Source organism: Saccopteryx leptura, chromosome 2 (assembly GCF_036850995.1).
Source record: "Saccopteryx leptura isolate mSacLep1 chromosome 2, mSacLep1_pri_phased_curated, whole genome shotgun sequence".
NCBI classification, from domain to species: domain Eukaryota; kingdom Metazoa; phylum Chordata; class Mammalia; order Chiroptera; family Emballonuridae; genus Saccopteryx; species Saccopteryx leptura.
This window is the reverse complement of record NC_089504.1, coordinates 38,285,244-38,291,691: the sequence shown is the minus strand read 5'-3', so window position 1 is coordinate 38,291,691 and position 6,448 is coordinate 38,285,244. Positions and strand designations below refer to the sequence as shown.

The 6,448-nt window shown below is 45.4% G+C and overlaps 1 pseudogene; it reads right to left on the bottom strand.

The window, feature by feature from the left end:
* Positions 1-415: 415 nt before the first annotated feature.
* Positions 416-1,135, bottom strand: LOC136392975 (POU domain, class 5, transcription factor 1 pseudogene; annotated as a pseudogene).
* Positions 1,136-6,448: the final 5,313 nt, after the last annotated feature.

Genomic DNA, 6,448 nt, shown 5'->3' with positions numbered 1-6,448 from the left:
TTTTCTGTGTCCAAGGCTTCTTTTTTTAAAAAAAATTATTATTAATTTTAATGGGGTGGCATTGATAAATCGGGGTACATATGTTCAAAGAAAACATCTGCAGGTTATTTTGACATTTGATTATGTTGCATACCCATCACCCAAAGTCAAATTGTCTTCTGTCCCCTTCTATCTGGTTTTCTTTGTGCCCCTCCCCGGCTTCTTTAAGATCAAAGTGATAGGTAGTGTGGGGATTAAAATCAAGAGCATCATTGAACTTCACTTTCCCTCCAACCAGTTCCCCAAACTCTGTGCCCACACACCATACCATTTGTGTTCCCAATTTTGTATTGAAGGAAGAACTTAATCCCAAAGCCCTGACCAATTCTCAAGGTTCTTTCCCTAGCTATCCCATTTTCTGGGAAGGGCAGGAACCTCAGTTTGAATACATGGGAGAGCTCAGAGTGGTGACAGACTCAGAGGGAAAGGGACCAAGGAGTATAACGCAGCAAAGTGAGGGACTGTATAACTTGGGGTACAAAAATGGGTCCCTGGTGCCAGAGGAAGGGATAATAGTCTCCCTAAGGAAGAAGTCCCGGAAGCCTCAAAATCTTCTTGTTGAGAATAGTCACTGCTTGATAGTTTGCCCTTTTGGTGACCACACTTAGACCATGTCCTTTTCCACCTTGAGCTGCTGGGCAAAAGGACTCATTTGCTGCAGGGTGGGCTTCAGGCACTGCAGAAACATGTTCTCCAAGTTGTCTCTTACTCAGTTCTTGATACTTGTTCACTTTTTCTTTCGGGGCTGCACACAGGTCTCTGCTTTGCATATCTCCTGGAGATTCTCCGTGTTGTCAGCTTCCTCCACTCACTTTTGCAGCAGGGACTACATCTTATACATGTTCTTCTAACTGAGCTGCAGAGCCTCAAAGCAGCAGATGGTCATTTGGCTGAATATTGTCCCAAAAAGAACCCTCAAGGTGAACCCCACATTGGCCTGGGAATACCCAGAGTGATCCACTTCTGCTTCAGGAGCCGTGAGCAGGGATTGAACCCATGACCTCAGGCACCAGGATGATGCTTTACCCACTGAACCACCTGGCCAGGGCCCACTCTTGCTGCTTTTAAGATTCTTTACCTTTAACCTTTTGCATTCTAATTATGATGTATCTTGGTGTGGGTCTCTGTGCTTCCTGGACTTGTATGTCTATTTCCTTCACCAAGTTAGGAAATTTTCTGTCATTATTTTTTCAAGTAAGTTTTCAATTACTTGATCTCACTCTTCTCTTTCTGTCACTCTCATGATGTGACTGTTGGTATGTCTGAAGTTGTCCTAGAGGCTCCTTATACTATTTTCATATTTTTGGATTTTAAAAAATTTTTATTTTTTTGCTATTCTGATTGTTTTTTGCTTCCTCATATTCCAAATTGCTGACTTGATTCCTGGCTTGATCTACTCTACTGCCAGTTCCCTGTAAATTATTCTTTTATTTTATTTAATTTTTATTTTTTTTGTGACAGAGACAGAAAGAGAGACAGAGAGGGGGACAGATAGGGATAGGGACAGACAGACAAGAAGCATCAATTCTTTGTTGTGACACCTTAGTTGTTCATTGATTGCTTTCTCATATGTGCCTTGACCAGGGGCTATAGCAGAGTGAGTGACCCCTTGCTCAAGCCATTGACCTTGGGCTTCAAGCCAGTGACCTTTGGGCTCAAGCCAGCAACCATGGGTCATGTCTATGATCCCATGCTCAAGCCAGCAACCCTGCGCTCAAGCCAGATGAGCTTGTGCTCAAGCCAGCCACCTCTGGGTTTCAAACCTGGGTCCTCTGTGTCCCAGTCCGATGCTTTACCCACTGCACCACTTCCTGGTCAGGCAATTCCCTGTAAATTATTCTTTATTTCAGTTAGTGTATCCTTTATGTATGACTGGTTTTTTTTATGGTTTCTATGTCTTTTTTTTTTTTTTTTTTTTTTTTTGCATTTTTCTGAAGCTGGAAACAGGGAGAGACAGTCAGACAGACTCCCGCATGCGCCCGACCGGGATCCACCCGGCACGCCCACCAGGGGTGAGGCTCTGCCCACCAGGGGGCGATGCTCTGCCCATCCTGGGCGTCGCCATGTTGCGACCAGAGCCACTCTAGCGCCTGAGGCAGAGGCCACAGAGCCATCCCCAGCGCCCGGGCCATTTTTGCTCCAATGGAGCCTCGGCTGCGGGAGGGGAAGGGAGAGACAGAGAGGAAGGCGCGGCGGAGGGGTGGAGAAGCAAATGGGCGCTTCTCCTGTGTGCCCTGGCCGGGAATCGAACCCGGGTCCTCCGCACGCTAGGCCGACGCTCTACCGCTTGAGCCAACCGGCCAGGGCTCTATGTCTTTTTTAATGTGTATATTTCTCTGTTGAAGTTCTAAGTTCCTTGAGCAACCTTATAACCAGTGTTTTAAACTCTGGTAGATTGCTTGCCTTTGTTTTGATTATTTATTTATTTTTTCCCTGGAGATATCTCTTGTTCTTTCATTTGGGACATGTTTCTTTGTCTTTGCATTACCTGCTGCTGTTGCCCTGTGCTTTTTTTCTACATATTAGGTTCCCTGTGTTTGTTTCTATGAATTGGGTAGAGCTGCTACATCTCCTGGACTTGATAGGGTGGCCTTGTGTAGTAGATGTTCCATAGGGCCCAGTGGCACAGCCTCCCCAATTACCTGAGCTAGGTACTACAGGTGTGCTCCTGTGTGGGCTTTGTGCACTGTCCTGTTATAGTTGAGCCTTGATTGCTATTGGTGTCACTGGGAGAGATTGTCCCCCAGGCTGATGAGCTTTGAGGATTGGCTGCAAGTATAGCAGAAGAGCTGCTGTGTAGGAGTCAACCCTATGGAGCAAGACTTGCTTCAGTGGGGCTTTGGTGCTTAGTGAGTCTGCCCCTTGAGTGTGTCATTTGTGGAGGTGGTAGGGTTGTAATTGGGCATGGTCCGAAGCTACCCATTGGGTTCACTGGCTCTGGAACCTCCTGGGAGGTGCAAGGTGAGCCGCTGCCTGTGCCTTGCTTGGGACCACCTGGCACAAGCGACAGAACCATAGGCAGATGGCTGCTACTTGTGCTGGGCTTGGAGGTGCCCCAGAGAGGACAAGCTGTGAACCAAGGATGGCTGTTGCTAGTGCCATGCCTGGAGCTGTTTAGCAGGAGGTTTGGGGGTATGCAGGAGCCAGATGCTGCTTGTTTGAGAGATTTTAGGAAAGTCCAAAGCATGAACCAAGATAGGAAAAGCCATTGGAAGTGGTTTGGGTGGGCCTGCAAGTTCACAAGGTGGGTGGAGCAGGGTCTCAAAGAATCACCTGGGCAGGGTGAACCCTGTGAGCCAGGTTGATGGAGACTCAGATATGGTCCCCACCTGCTGGTTCTGTGGGATCAGGGATCTCTGAAAAGGAACAGTGGTCTCTGCCAGCACTTTTATCTGGCAGAAAGTTGCCCCCAGCTCTTGCCCTGGTGCCAGACAACCCAGTTTCCCCCCATATGTCCCTGGCTCCTTTCAAGCCTCTGCCCCAGTGCTGGAGCTCAGAGGGAGTGAGTCTGAGTTAAGTCCATGTGTGAGCCCTTTAAGAGGAGCTGGCCGGGACTCCCGCAGCCTCTGTTTTCCTCAGCCATGATCTCTGTTGGTTTTTACAGCCAGAAGTTATGGGGACTTTTCTTCCTGGCTCCGGAACCATGGGCTGGGAGGCCTGGTGTGGGTCTAGAACCCCTCACTCCTCACGGGGAATCTCACAGAAGAGATATCCCTCCCAATTTTAAACCACCACATATGGGTGTGGGACCAGCCATTCTGCATCTTTGCTCCTCCTACCAGTCTCAATGTGGCTTCTTTATTTATTTGCTTGTTTGTTTATTTTTTCTTGTTGTGGCTTCTTTAAATTGCTAGTTGTAGAACTTCCATTCAGCTAGATTTCAGGCAGTTCTGAATGATAGTTGTTTTGTACTTTAATTGTAATTTTGATGTGGTTGTGGGAGAATTCTAGTACCATGTTTACCTATGTTGCCATCTTGACCAAAGTTGTTTCTTTCTTATTGTATAAGTACCTACATAATAACTTCATTTGTTTGGTCCACAATCCCTAAATATTCACTGTATGATTCTTTACAGAAAAATTTTGGTGATCTCTGCTCTAGACACTGCCCAGTACTAATGCTGAAAAGTATGCCCAGTAATTTATTTCTGCTTGTTTCCAAACTTGGATAATTTTATTCAATAGAGAGAAACACACATCCCTTCCTTCATGGAGGTTATGTTTTTCATCTTTTTTTGTGTGACAGAGACAGAGGGAGAGACAGAGAGAGGGACAGATAGGGACAGACAGACAGAAAGGGAAAGAGATGAGAAGCATCAATTCTTTGTTGCGGCTCCTTAGTTTTTCATTGATTGCTTTCACATATGTGCCTTGACAGGGTTGGGGGGTGGCTACAGTAGAGACAGTGACCTCTTGCTCAAGCCAGCAACCATGGGGTCATGTCTATGATCCCATGCTCAAACCAGCAAACCTGTGCTCAAGCTGGTGAGCCTGCACTCAAGCCGGCGACCTCGGGGTTTGGAACCTGGGTCCTCTGCATCCCAGTCTGATGCTCTATCCACTGCACCACCACCCAGTCAGGTGGAGGTTATGTTTTATATAGGGAAACTAACAATAAATACAAATGAATAATAGATAATTAAGGGAGTGCTAGAATGAAAATAAGATAATGTAATCGACAGTGATGGGGGTGCAATTAGTTTGGGTGGCCAGGGAAGGCATTCCTGAGGTTGTACTTGTGAGTTAAGTCTGAATGACAAGAAGGAGCCAGATGGGTAAAGATCTTGGGGAAGCACTGGGAATGTTAAGTGCTGAAATATGAAGTCAAGAATGGATTTGGTGCTCTTGAGTGTAATAAAGAAGCCAGTGTGGCTATACCAAGATAAGAAGTGAGCTACAGGGAGAGGGCAGGCAGCACCCAGGCCAGGTCTCATGTCTGCCCCCTTCATCTATCATGAGGCCTTCTCCCAGGTTCCAAGGATAATACATCTTTTTTGCTCGTGGTTTTACCATTCATGCTTTCCTATCTGTCTTTTTTTTACTCACAGCGGCCTTGTGATGGAGATTATGTAACTGAGGTAACTGAAACTCCTGCTTATTTTGGTGTGAATCCTATTCTACTAACTTTTACTCTTTATATCCTATTTTCCTGTCTGATGTGGCACTAGATGATCTCTGAAGTCCAGCCCAGCTCTGACATCTAGTTATATAATAGAACTGGAAAGCCTGGTTTAGCATTTATTCTGCCATTTCATTCTGTTCCTTTTTTGTGACATTCTGAGAGAGGGGGGATGTCATAAAAATAAAGAGGTTTGAAAACTTGGCTCAAGTGAGTTTTAGGGACATCTGTGGATTTCAATTACCCAAGCTATTTCATTCTTTTTTTCTTTCTTCTTCTTTTTTTTTTTTTTTTTGTATTTTTCTGAAGCTGAAAACGGGGAGGCAGTCAGACAGACTCCCACATGCGCCTGACTGGGATCCACCTGGCACGCCCACCAGGGGGCGATGCTCTGTTGCGACCAGAGCCACTCTAGTGCATGGGGCAGAGGCCAAGGAGCCATCCCCAGCGCCCGGGGCCATCTTTTGCTCCAATGGAGCCTTGGCTGCAGGAGGGGAAGAGAGAGACAGAGAGGAAGGAGAAGGGGAGGGGTGGAGAAGCACATGGGCGCCTCTCCTTTGTGCCCTGGCTGGGAATCGAACCCGGGACTTCTGCACACCAGGCCGACACTCTACCGCTGAGCCAACCGGCCAGGGCCGCTATTTCATTCTTACTAGATTTAACCTCATAGAAGAGAGGTATATATTTCTATTAAAAAGTTAAAAAAAATTGACTTGAGAGAGAGGGAGGAAGGGTGAGAGACAGAAACATCAATTTGTTGTTCCACTTATTTATGCACTTATTGGTTGATTCTTGTATGTGCCCTGACCAGAGATGTCAACTACAACGCTGGTGTTTCTGGACAATGCTCTAATTAACTGAGCTGCTGGCCAGGGCTGTCTGTTTTTGAAGGTAAAAGTGAGTCTGTATTTTCTAAGTTAAAATTTATAATCAACTTAAATATTTAAACAATTCTAAAGAAAACAGTTCTTTTTTTTAAAAGCTTTATTTATTGACTGATTTTAGAGAAAGAGACAAAGGGAGAGAGGGAGAGAGAAACACTGATTTGTTGTTCCATTTATTTATGTACTCACTGGTTAACTCTTGAATGTGCCCCACAATCTAGTGATATCGGGATGATGCTTCAATCCACTGAACTACTAGGTTGGGGCAAGAAAAACAATTCTAAAACTTGTAAGTACATATTTACAAACAAACCCTTTTTTATCTTAATGATGATTTATCACTCTTCACAGTAATTTTATCCTCAAAATATGCATTCTTTGAAGGAATGTCTTGTTCCCCTTGTAT